This window comes from Solanum verrucosum, unplaced genomic scaffold (assembly GCF_900185275.1).
Source record: "Solanum verrucosum unplaced genomic scaffold, falcon-dt-bn FXZP01000287.1, whole genome shotgun sequence".
In the NCBI taxonomy this organism is placed as follows: Eukaryota; Viridiplantae; Streptophyta; class Magnoliopsida; order Solanales; family Solanaceae; genus Solanum; species Solanum verrucosum.
The window spans coordinates 970,950-983,060 of record NW_026020292.1 but is presented as its reverse complement, the minus strand read 5'-3'; the positions used below and the strand labels follow the sequence as shown (position 1 = coordinate 983,060).

Genomic DNA, 12,111 nt, shown 5'->3' with positions numbered 1-12,111 from the left:
AACTGAATAGCTTACCTGGCTCAACTCAACTCAACCTGACTGACTTCTTTCAATATAAGGCAATTTAAAACAAGTGTGATATAAAGAAAGATTGTTTAAAACATGCTATAAACTCTGTGTGTATACAAAGATACAATAAGCCTGAAATGTATATAGAAATACAATGAACTGATGTATATAAAAATACAATAATCTCTGTGTATGAAAATACAATAACTGCTGTGGGAGTTTCTCTAACCGACAACCATCACATAAGAGCTATAGTGATGATACAAAGATCGACCTCACGCTGCCAGAGCATCTTATACCCGGCCAAAGGCATAAGACCTGAACTGCCTAATGGATCCACTAGTCTAATCTGAAAAGGATTCATCTAAAAAGTATGATCCTTTTCTACCCATGGTGGCTAACATGGTTCTATAGGAGTTGTGGGTTCTTTGAACGCTCCCCCAATTCGGTGCTCGATACTACTCCCAAAAATGTACTGGCTCTTATGTTTTTAAAACATATTTATTCCTGCTGATATGAGATAATTACTCAAAACTAGCCCGAAGGCTCTTTGGAAATCTCAATTTCCAACCTTGTTTAGATGTAAAGACATTTCTTTAAAACTTCTTTGGGAATACATAGTTCCCTAATAACTTTGAGAAATGAACTCAACTTTAAACTCTTGACTCTTTACTCTTTACTTAACTTGCAACTTGAGCCTTAGAATGAAGTTAAAACGTTCAATAAAGACTCTTGAAAAGGTTGGAGGACTTGCTTGAAGTAACTTCTTAACTTCTAAGATTGACTTCTAATTTCACTTGACTTCTAACTCGATTTGACTTGGAAACTAACTTCACTTGACTTGGAAACTAACTTCACTTGAATTGGAAACTAACTTCACTTGAATTGAAATTTGGATTCAAGGTGTTTGATCACATGTTACGGATGAGTTCTTGACTTTTAGAAGTACCTTGGAGTGTTGGAAACAACTAGGAAAAAGTGGGGAATGAAGGTAACGGGAAGGATTGACGTCCTTGGCGCTCTAAGAGGCGCGGGGCGCCAGCCCTCAACTTCAAATGGGACTGCTGGGCACTCTGCACTCTGCCAGCCCTCAACTTCAAATGGGACTGCTGGGCACTCTGCACTCTACCAGCCCTCAACTTCAAAGATTTCAGCCCCAATCACTTAGAAACATAAAACCCCTCAACATACAATAGATTCAACTCAAGAATACAACCGGAAACATATCCCTCATCAACAAGAACTTCAACAACACAACCAACAATTTCAACAATCAAAATAAATCTTTTCTTGGAATTAAAAACGAGTTGGTGTGTGGGGGTATGAACCAACCAACACTAAGGATCATCAATCTCTCAACATACAATATATTTCAACTCAAATACACAACCCAATCATGTCCCACAACCTACAATAACTTCCACAACACAACTAACAACATCAACAACAACTAACAATTCAACAACAAATCCAATCTCTTCTCAAATCATAAAAATGAGCTTGGTGTGTGGGGGGGAAAGGATAAACCCACACTAAAGACTCACATACCTTGATAGGGATCACCCCCGACGAAAATCCATGATGATCTTGACGAATCTCCTTGATCTCCTCTTCTTCTCTTCTTCTTCTCTTCTTCACTCTCAAGAACCCTAACTTTCTCTCTTTCAAAATGGGACAAAATGATCCAAAGATCAGCCTAATACAACAATATAAGCTCAAAAGAAATGATTTGTGAAAAGACTAAAATGCCCTTAAATTTCCGGACGGACTCCTTGCCAACTGCCCCAACTTTCAAAGGGCATAACTCGCTCATACAAACTCGGAATCGAGCAAACTCGGTGGCGTTGGAAAGATCATTCCACAAGCTTCGAAACCATAACTGGAACTACTCCTAACTCATCCTGAGCTAGGAGTTACGACTGCTCAAAGTTGGCCAAAAACTCACTGATTTCCACACTTAGCCAAATTTCCAGATTTTTGAACTTAGCCAAATTTTCTAGATTCTGGACTGCCAAATTTCCAGATTTTAATTTTTTCCAAAAATGACTATTTCCAAATTTCGAGCTTCTTCAAAGCCACTTCAAATTGTCGGATGTTTCAAAATGACTCTTTATTTGTTATGCGAACTAGAAATTCCGGTAAGGAATTATGTTGACCGAGGGGAAGGTATTAGGCATCCCTCGAGTCCCGTGGTTCTAGCATGATCACTTTTATTAACTTATACTTATTTTAACTATCTTTTGGATATATTTTTATAGGCCATGAATTGCTCGCATTTTTTATTTATTGAACTTTTATTTGGTCTCGACCTATATACGTAACCGCATTCTTGGTCTTCACGATTAGAGACATAACTGTATTCTTTGCATCACACTTAATAACCTTATTTTTATAAGTCTCTACTTTAACTTAATAAAAGTTAATTATATTAGTGAACGAGGTGTGTCACTGCATCCTTGAGTTTATTTTAATTCAAGAAAAAAATGTGTAACCACATTCTTAATTGAAACAAATATTTTTTAACACGCTTAAGAGTTCGATCTAACATTAAAAGAAAATATTAATTCCTAAAAAAAAAAGTAAAATACTAAACTTCTAGAATAAAATTTTGGATCATTTTCATATGTTTTATTTTTATTACTTTAAAAGTTAACGTCGAAATTAAACATACATTTTATAATCCCATAAAACAATAACGAATTGTTAAAATGAATCTCATTTTTTATTTGATAAATAAAAACAATAATAATTTATTGAGCCTAATAATCCCTATTTTATCCTTATTGGAATCTAAGTTAAAACAAGAACACAACCACAACCCGTTCATTTTTAAGAGATAACAACTAACCAATAAAAATAAATAAACAAAGATAGCCACCAATTAAAACTATTTGCATTCATGAAATAGAGTTATGCTTAGCAGTTAACTCAATATTCATTTCAATCAAATTATGAATAAAATAAAATTATACGAAAATTTATCATATAATTACATTAAATTCCATAAATAAATTAAAGTGATAAGTAATGTTTAACCTTAAGTAAAGAGAACAGGTACCGCAAAATCTTTAACGAAGCTCGATTAGAAAATCCACAAATCTTTTGTTTGGTGTGTGTGGTGTTGGTCTTTTAGGAAAGATGTATATGGTTTTGGTGTTGTGTGTTGTGTGTTGCGTGGTATTTGGGTATAAGAATGTATGTTGTGGTTTTTTTTTTTCCAGAATGGTGTGTGCGTTTTGGATTGCTGAGAGAGTTGGGTTATGGGATTTTTGGGTGAATGTGTATGTTTTTTGGTTTGTATCCTGTTGCTGATTGTATGTGTATATTATTTATATATATATATATATATATATATATATATATATATTTTTTTTTTTTTTTTTTTTTTTTTTTTTTTCCTTTTGTACGTGTGTTTGTGTGTTTGGGAGTGAGGGTGAGTGGATTGGATACGTAATGGGGTCAGGTAATGGGGTGTAGTGTAGGTGTAGTGTGATGAGTGGAAAGTTTAGTTTATTCTCTTTTTTTTTTAAAAAAATACGATAAATTGTTGTTAACAAATAAATATAATAATAACAACAATAATATTAATTACTTATTTTGAATTAATAAAAATATAGAAAAATTAAATAACTAACATAAAAATATTATTAAGAAACACTAACTTATTCATTAAATCTAAATTAAAAACATATATTTTTGTAAAAAAAATTTCTTTTTGAAAAATAAAACTTATTCTAAAACATGACTCTATTTTTTGTTATTTTCAAATCTTTTACAATAAACCTAATAAAATAAAATAAAAGTCAAAGTATTTAATTTAGATTTAAAAGATATTTAAGTTCTAAAATGGTGTAAAATTTTAGGTTCGATCAAAAATTATGTGTCTACATGCGGATTTTTGTATAATTAAGTAATACTAAGTCTGAAATTATACAAATATGATCAAACTCGAAATAACGAATTGACACAAACATAAACATATGAACTTGAAACAGTTATACAAAATATATTATACAAATTACATTATATAAATTATAGGTTAAAAGGACAAATATACCCCGAACTATTGTAAATGGTATGCAAATACCCTCCATCATACTGTTGGGACATTGGTGCCCCTGTCGTCCAAAAACTAGAGCATATATACCCTTTATACTAACGGGCATATACGTGTTATAATCTTATCCACTGATCCGACATTTATCATCGAATAAGATTGTGCCACGTGTCCCCCCTCCCCTCTCAATTAATTTTGTTTAATTGATACTAAATTGGTATCATATACTGTATTGGTATCATTAAGGCTGATAATTTCACTTAATTGATACTAAAATAGTGTGTACCTAAATTATATTATACAAAAAACTACACTTTCATACAAACTTAAAAAAGTTATACAAAAAATGATTAAATGTATATGGTGATAAAACTAAACAATCAAAGGAAATCATCGTCTTACTCAAATACAAACCATCGCATACAAATACAAATCAAACGAAGAATTGTTAGTTGCGAATTATACAAATGTGACGAATTATACAAATGTGACGAATTATACAAATGTGACTAATTATACAAACTCAAAGTCAGCCCACCTAACTAATGGTTAATGTTAGTCGCGAGTGGTAATTATAGCAAACTACTGCTATGATGACTAATTTAGTAGTATTTTGTTTAACCGCATAATTTTCCCGTATAATATAATTAGCTATGTTATGTTTAAGTATGTAAATTTTCCTTCTTAAATTTAAATTATAGACTTAAAATAATATTATAATACACATAATAAAAAGAAATCTAACAAATAATCATTAGAGTTATTCAATCGTTAGTGCACATTACTGCATATTGACACAGACGACACATAAAATCATGAAAAAAATAAATTAAACTAGTATAAATAATGCAAAAAATGGAAAAAAAATTATGAGTTACTTATTTTATAAATCTAAAGCCGTTTAAAATTTTTAACTAAAAATAGCCAATTTTTAAACTGGAGTAACTTTGGAAAAATTAGAAGACATCACTTGAATGAAAAAAAAATGCGATCCGGGTATCGTCAAAATTAGAATTAAAATGTATTTTAAGGATTGCAAATCTCTTGAAGCACTTTAATGAAAAAAATGCAACTCATGTACCGTCAAAATGTATTTTAAGGATTGTAAATTTCTTGAGACACTTGAATGGAAAAAATGTAACCCATGTACCATCAGAATTATATTGGAGTCAAAATGTATTTTAAATCTCTTGAAACACTTGAATGAAAAAAATTTAACTCATGTACCGCCAAAACTGGAGTCAAAATGTATTTTAGGATTGTAAATTTCTTGAAACACTTGAATGGAAAAAATGTAACTCATGTACCGTTAAAATAGGAGTCAAAATGTATTTTAAGGATTGTAAATCTCTTAAAACACTTTAATGGAAAAAATGCAACTCGTGTACCGACAAAAGTGAGTCAAAATGTATTTTAAGGATTGTAAATCTCTTGAAACACTTGAATGGAAATAATGTAACTCATGTACCGTCAAAATTGGAGTCAAAATGTATTTTAAGGATTGTAAATCTCTTAAAACACTTTAATGGAAAAAATGCAACTCGTGTACCGACAAAAGTGGAGTCAAAATTTATCTTAAGGATTGTAAATCTCTTGAAACACTTGAATGGAAAAAATGTAACCCATGTACCGACAAAATTGGAGTCAAAATGTACTTTAAGGATTGTAAATATCTTGAAACACTTGAATGGAAAAAATTAACTCATGTACCGTCAAAACTAGAGTCAAAATGTATTTTAAGGATTATAAATCTTTTGAAACACTTGAAAGGAAAAAATGTAACTCATGTACTATCAAAATTGGAGTCAAAATGTATTTAAGGATTGTAAAACAAAGAAAAATATATAATAAGCAAATCTATATACTTGACTTAATCACGAAATAATAAAAAAATATCATCACCTATAAATTGCGCAACTTTCTTCCCAAAGTTTTTCAAGCCTATTTTGTCAAACCATCTTCTTTCCCCCAAAAACTGTTGTAATGGCACAAACTAAGAGTATACGCCGACAAAAGATTGAACTGAAGATGATAACATCTAAAGCTAAACGCATGGTAGCTTTCAAAAAGTTATGGGCAAGTGTTGTCAAGGAAGCACATAAACTTTATATTACAATGGGAGAACATGTTGCTATTGTCGCTTATTCCCCGACTAGAAAACCATATCCTTATGATTCCTCCGGCAGTTTTGATACAATAGAGAGGTTCCTCAATGATGCAAAAGCTTATGCGGTTAAAGGGGGTCATTGATTTGATTGTCTTTAGAGAAGGATTTATCTGTTTTCTTTTATTTAGTTTTTATCTTCAGTGAAGTCAGTTTATTTCAATATGTGGGTCTTTATTTGAGTCGTTGTTGTCCTTGATTTTTATTTGCTTAATCATTTACTATTGCCTCTTTAGTCCTCCATGATCTTATACTATAAAGTATAAGATCTTATGGTATATTTTCTATTCTCCCTAATGTTTTAATAAAATAAATTCTTCTCTGTTAAAGAATGTGATGCCAACTCGTAAAATATATGTTTATGCATTAGTCGATTATATCACGCTTCTAAGTAATTGAGCTACAAAATTGTGTGAAAACTCTACGAAGCAGCCAATTCACTATAGATTAAAAGAAATAAAAAAAAACTTACTTACATAGAATTTACAATATAAAAGCTCTCTTTTAAATAGTAAAGTTATAAAAAAAATCTTCTCATTTTCTTGATGTTATAGAATTTTAAGTTTGAAAAGAAAAAAAATAAAAAAATAAAAAGAAAAAAAAGGGCTAACTTGCCCTAGCCCTCGGCCCTTCTAGGGTTGGGTTGAGTTGAGCATTTTCAGGTCCTTTCAAATGAAGGGTCGGCCCTCCCTAGCCCTTCAAATTCCTTGACCTGCAAGGCTTGGGTCGGGTGGAGCTGGGCCGACACTTTTTGACAGCTCTAATTTTAAGTTTTCAGTAGCATAGCCCATATTTTCTTATGACAGTGATTAGAAAAATCGATATACAACATTATTCAACTGGTACACAATATTATAGATTTGGTATACAATATTATACGAAATTTCTTTTGGAAAAACTACATAAATGGGCCATAAAACTCAAAATAATTAGCACATGTTTATATCCCAATCCAAAGTAATTCAAGAAATACTCATTCTCTCAAAAAAAAAATTACAGCCCATACCCCCCCCCCCCCCATTCATTAAGGCTCATAATTTTCGCTTAACTGATACTAAATCAGTACCATATATTGTATTGGTATCATTAAGGCTGATAATTTCGCATAACTAATACTAAATCAGTGTGTGTGTATATATATATATGGTTGTTATATATATACATACACACTATTTTAGTATCAATTAAGCAAAATTATTAGCCTTAATGATACCAATACAGTATATGATATTGATTTAGTATCAGTTAAACAAAATTAATTGATGGGGGGGGGGGGGAGGGGGGGGTATATACTGTACTTATTTAGTGGGGTATGAATGTAAAGGGATATATATTTATAATTATTTTACTTTTATGAGATTGCTTAGTTTCCCCTTTCTTTTTTTTCTTTTACAACAGTGTATAAAAACTCGAGATAGACAATATTATACACCTAGTATACAAACATTTTATAGAATTATAAGATTTGTTAATACCTTCATATACACTATTCTACAAAAATGTCTACATCTTTGAATCCAAGTACTTGATACATCCAAAATACCTCAAAAACTACACAAAATCATCCTAAATTAAATATAAGAGGAATATTTTTAAATAAAAGCAAGATATTCCTTCCATCTCAATATATGTATCACCTTACGAATTTTCAAAGTAAAATATTTTTTTCTTTGATCACGATCTTTTCATATCTTCTTTAAATATTTTAAATTATTAATTATTGTTATTTATAATACTTCATACTTAACTATCAATTATAAATTTGACATAATTGCGAAAAACTACAACTCACACCACTAGATTGTAACCATGTGGCCAAGTTTTTAAAGTTTCAGTCGCATAGCCCACTACTTTCTTACGATAGTGATTAAAAGTTTCGGTATACAACATTATACATTTGATATACAACATTATATAAAGCTCTATTTTTTTTCTTTTAGAACCACGTATAAAAACTCGATATACAATATTATAGACCCAATATATAAACATTATATAAAATTATAAGATGTGTTTATACCTTGATATATACTTTTATACACAAATTGACTTTGTCCTCTTCCTTAAATTTCAAGTACTTGATCCATCCAAAATGCTTCAAAAATTACACCAAATCACCCTAAATATCAATTTTAGATTCCTCAATATGATCCGATCTGTTGCAGTAATACTCACTCAATCAAGGGATGCAAATTTGGTTTAGGTTTTTAGAAGTTGAAAACCTGTCTAGAACAAGGTCTAATCGTGCTCCTATGTGGGGAAGAAAATGCCGTAAATCTTACGGAAAAACACTTCATCACGAACACTTAAAAGGAAATTCTCATTAGCTTGAGGTGTGTCACACTGTCCTTAAGGATATTTCAACCGCTATAGATGTATCCACAAGATTCAACAAGCTCTTAGACTAGGAACACAAATACTAACAAAGATTTATTTTAAGAGAAAACCCAACACTCAATAATTAACATATTAAATATTCATTAACAAGATACTCCCTCCGTTCACTTTTACTTGTTACTATTTGACTTGACACACCCATTAAGAAAACAATTATTGGTATAGGTATTTTACCAAACTATCCCTATTAAATGATGTTTAGTTTAAATCTTGAAAAATGATTCGGAGAATAAGTATTTAATGCTGAGGGTAAAACATGGACAAAATAATTGTCTTTTTCTTGATATGTCAAACGTGACAAGTAAAAAAAAAATCTATTTTAGAAATAAATGACAAGTAAAAGTGAATGGATAAAAAAAAAGTAAACGGATGGAGTATAAAGAAATGAACCTAGACACAATTATGAATACTTCCTTTTGAGATCTAGAATCATTTTTCCAACAGAAAAGATTCGGTTGAGTTGTTTTTCCGTAATACGTAAAAGCTTCTTGTCTGTGGTGCCAGTCCAACAATCTGGTGGTCCAACAGCCTCGGCTCGCCTTGCGCCACTCCTCCTTTCTTTTGAAGTTCAATGTCGGAAATCGGACTTCATCCATTCGGACAAAACCCATACCCCCTAACCAGTAGTACTCTGACCAGACTTTGAAAAACTTTGAGATCACCGAGTTTTCAGGAATCGAGGGGTCAAGAGCCTAATCAGGTCCCCTCACCATGGAACTTTTTTGTTGACCTAACTTTCCAGTGAGTGGACTACTCGAAGGAAGGAAAAAGAAGAGGATTGGGAGTGCTTCTATATAATCTCTAATCTGAGTCTTACCCCTATATATGTGGAAATTGAGAGGACCTTTTAAATTTCTCAAGTTCTGAACAAAACATGAGTCTTTAAACAGGTGGTGGCATCTGTTTCCAATTCAGATAATGTTTTTATTGAATCTAAGGTGAAACTAAAAAAACTGAAAGCAACCTTGTCCACATGGAGTAAAGAAGGTTTTGGAAACATATTTGAGAAATTGTCAATTAAAAAGATATTATTATTGAAATCAAGGAACAACTTTTTGAATAGGATGATAATGCAAAAGGCCCAAACATAATTCAACAAGTATTATAATTATGTATATACATAAACGATCAATCTCTTTAGATTGGGAATGTCAGAAAAGACTTCGTTTGTACAACTGGCATATACTTTGTCATTTTAGATTCTATAAAACAGAACTCATGCAATCGATCATGTTTTTATCTCACCATTGAATCTCCTTTTTCTAGCTTGTATCAATTTCCTGCTAATTAGGTCCTCCAAATAATCTATCTCCACTTCCTCCAAACTTTTACCACTTCAAGAAGTTCTTATGAAACCTTCTGCAACCCATAATCGGATCAATCGCCAAGTCTCAACCTAAAAATCCTCTGGGAAACTACTCATAGATAGAAGAAATCGTAGTTTGAGGCGGAAAGGCAACTGGTGATAGCTCCGAGCACTCATGGATGATGACTAGCAATGCTTTTACTCAAGGCTCGGCAAACATCCTTCCAATCTTCTAACGTCCTGGGGATTTTAGAAAGGCGTCCTGCAGTCACTAAAATTGCTAAGGGTAGTCCTTGGCATTTTTCTACTATTTCCTTTCCGACTTCTTCCAACTCAGGAGGATGGTCATGTTCTGGTCCAAATACTTTATCACAAAGCAACTTCCAACCGTTTTCTAAACTCACAAGGTTTATCTCACGATGGATACTAGTATATGCATACATTCAGAGGCGTATTCAGGATTTATAGATAATGGATGCACTATTACAAAAAGGTGAATCTAAGACATAAATTTGATCGGTTAGATTCTTTTTACTGAAAACCATTAAAATTTTAAAATCATAGGTCCAAAATTAACTTTTATTTATCCAAACCAGTTACAAAATCTTATAAAGAAAACTAAAACAAGATAGATAAAATATTCAAATTTCTAACCTCACCTAGAGAGGTGCACCTAATCATCATCGTACTACATTATATGATACTTCGAGTCTGGACTCACGTATCTATATTTAAATATTTTTAAAAAATATAACACTACATATATGATTTCGGGAGGGGACCATGAGTTCACGTGAACCGGGTGACCCCCTCCTGTATACGCCCCTGCATACATTGCTACCTCAGTTTCCCTAGTAGTCAATAAGATTCGACTTCCATTAGTGCAGATAGGAAATATTCCTCTTATACTATCCCAAACATCCGAACTCCAAATTTCATCAACAACAACAAGGTATCTTTGATCCTTTAGATTCTCCTGCACTAGGTCAGCTAACTCATTGTCATCCATATAAGCATAACTTTTTGTGGTGACCCTAACTCTTGTTTACTCTGAAATACAATGTAAAGCTTCTAACAATACATTTCTAAGTACTCTAAATTCATGAGATATTGTAACCGAAGCAAAAATGTCAAAGTGATACCTGATTGTAAGATGATCATAACCTTTTCCATCGAGTGTTGTTTTGTCAATGCCACACATGCCTAATATTGCGACAATGTCTAGATCGAACAACGGTCTTGTCAATCTTTCAACTATTATCTTCAACTCATCATGAGAAAGAATGTCAATCACTTGTTTCTTTGTTGTTTCTATTTTTTCAACAAGTGGTAGCAAATCCTGGTGTTGTAAAATTCCAAACGTCCAGCCTGTCCCTTCGATGATTTGAGAAATTTTCATCTCAACAACATCTTCTACATAACTAGCAGCAACTCTAATTTTTTCCTCCAAAGAATTGATATTTTCAGGATCAAACTCACTCTTATTGCTAGCAAATTCAAGAACTTGCTGAAAATATTCAGCAGTAGCACGAAGAGAATCGAGAGTTTCAGCAGTGTAAAATGAAATAGTTCTGGATTTTGTTTGTCAAGAGTTTGAAGAAGAGAAATTACAGAAGCATAAGCTGCCATATTAAGTTAATATAGAGATGAATTGGAGCAAAATAATTATTCAAGGATGTAATTATAAAATCCAAATTCCAACACCATGTTAGTGTTATTATCAATTATTGTTTCTGATGATATAAAAATACTAAGTGGATTCCAGTTAGGTGTGTAAAAGCAGATCTGATAATATAATACAATTATCTCCTATCCATTTTCATTTGATTAATGTTTTCTTTCTTTTGGAAGGAACAGTTTTTACTTTTTGTTCAGATAGGAGCAAACAAAGCATCTGTATATAATATAAAGTTGACAATTAATGGATCAGACAGAGCAAGTCCCCAAAGGTTTTTCTCATCGCAAAACATCTCGAGGCTCACCTACTATGGGTTTTAAGCATGCCTGACACTCAACGGCCAGGGCCAAATTTCCTATGGGGCATTTCAACGAATGCTCTATTTTGGGGTAGTCTTTAACTTTTTCACCATCAACATGAAATCAAACTAGCAGATATCTCAACACTACAACAAAAACAACTTTTAGCGGTAATAAATAGACACATTAATAAAGAGTGCT

At 32.0% G+C, this 12,111-nt stretch overlaps 1 pseudogene; it reads right to left on the bottom strand.

The window, feature by feature from the left end:
- Window positions 1-9,974: 9,974 nt before the first annotated feature.
- On the bottom strand, window positions 9,975-11,562 carry LOC125834576 (putative late blight resistance protein homolog R1A-4; annotated as a pseudogene).
- Between the last annotated feature and the right edge of the window lie 549 nt (window positions 11,563-12,111).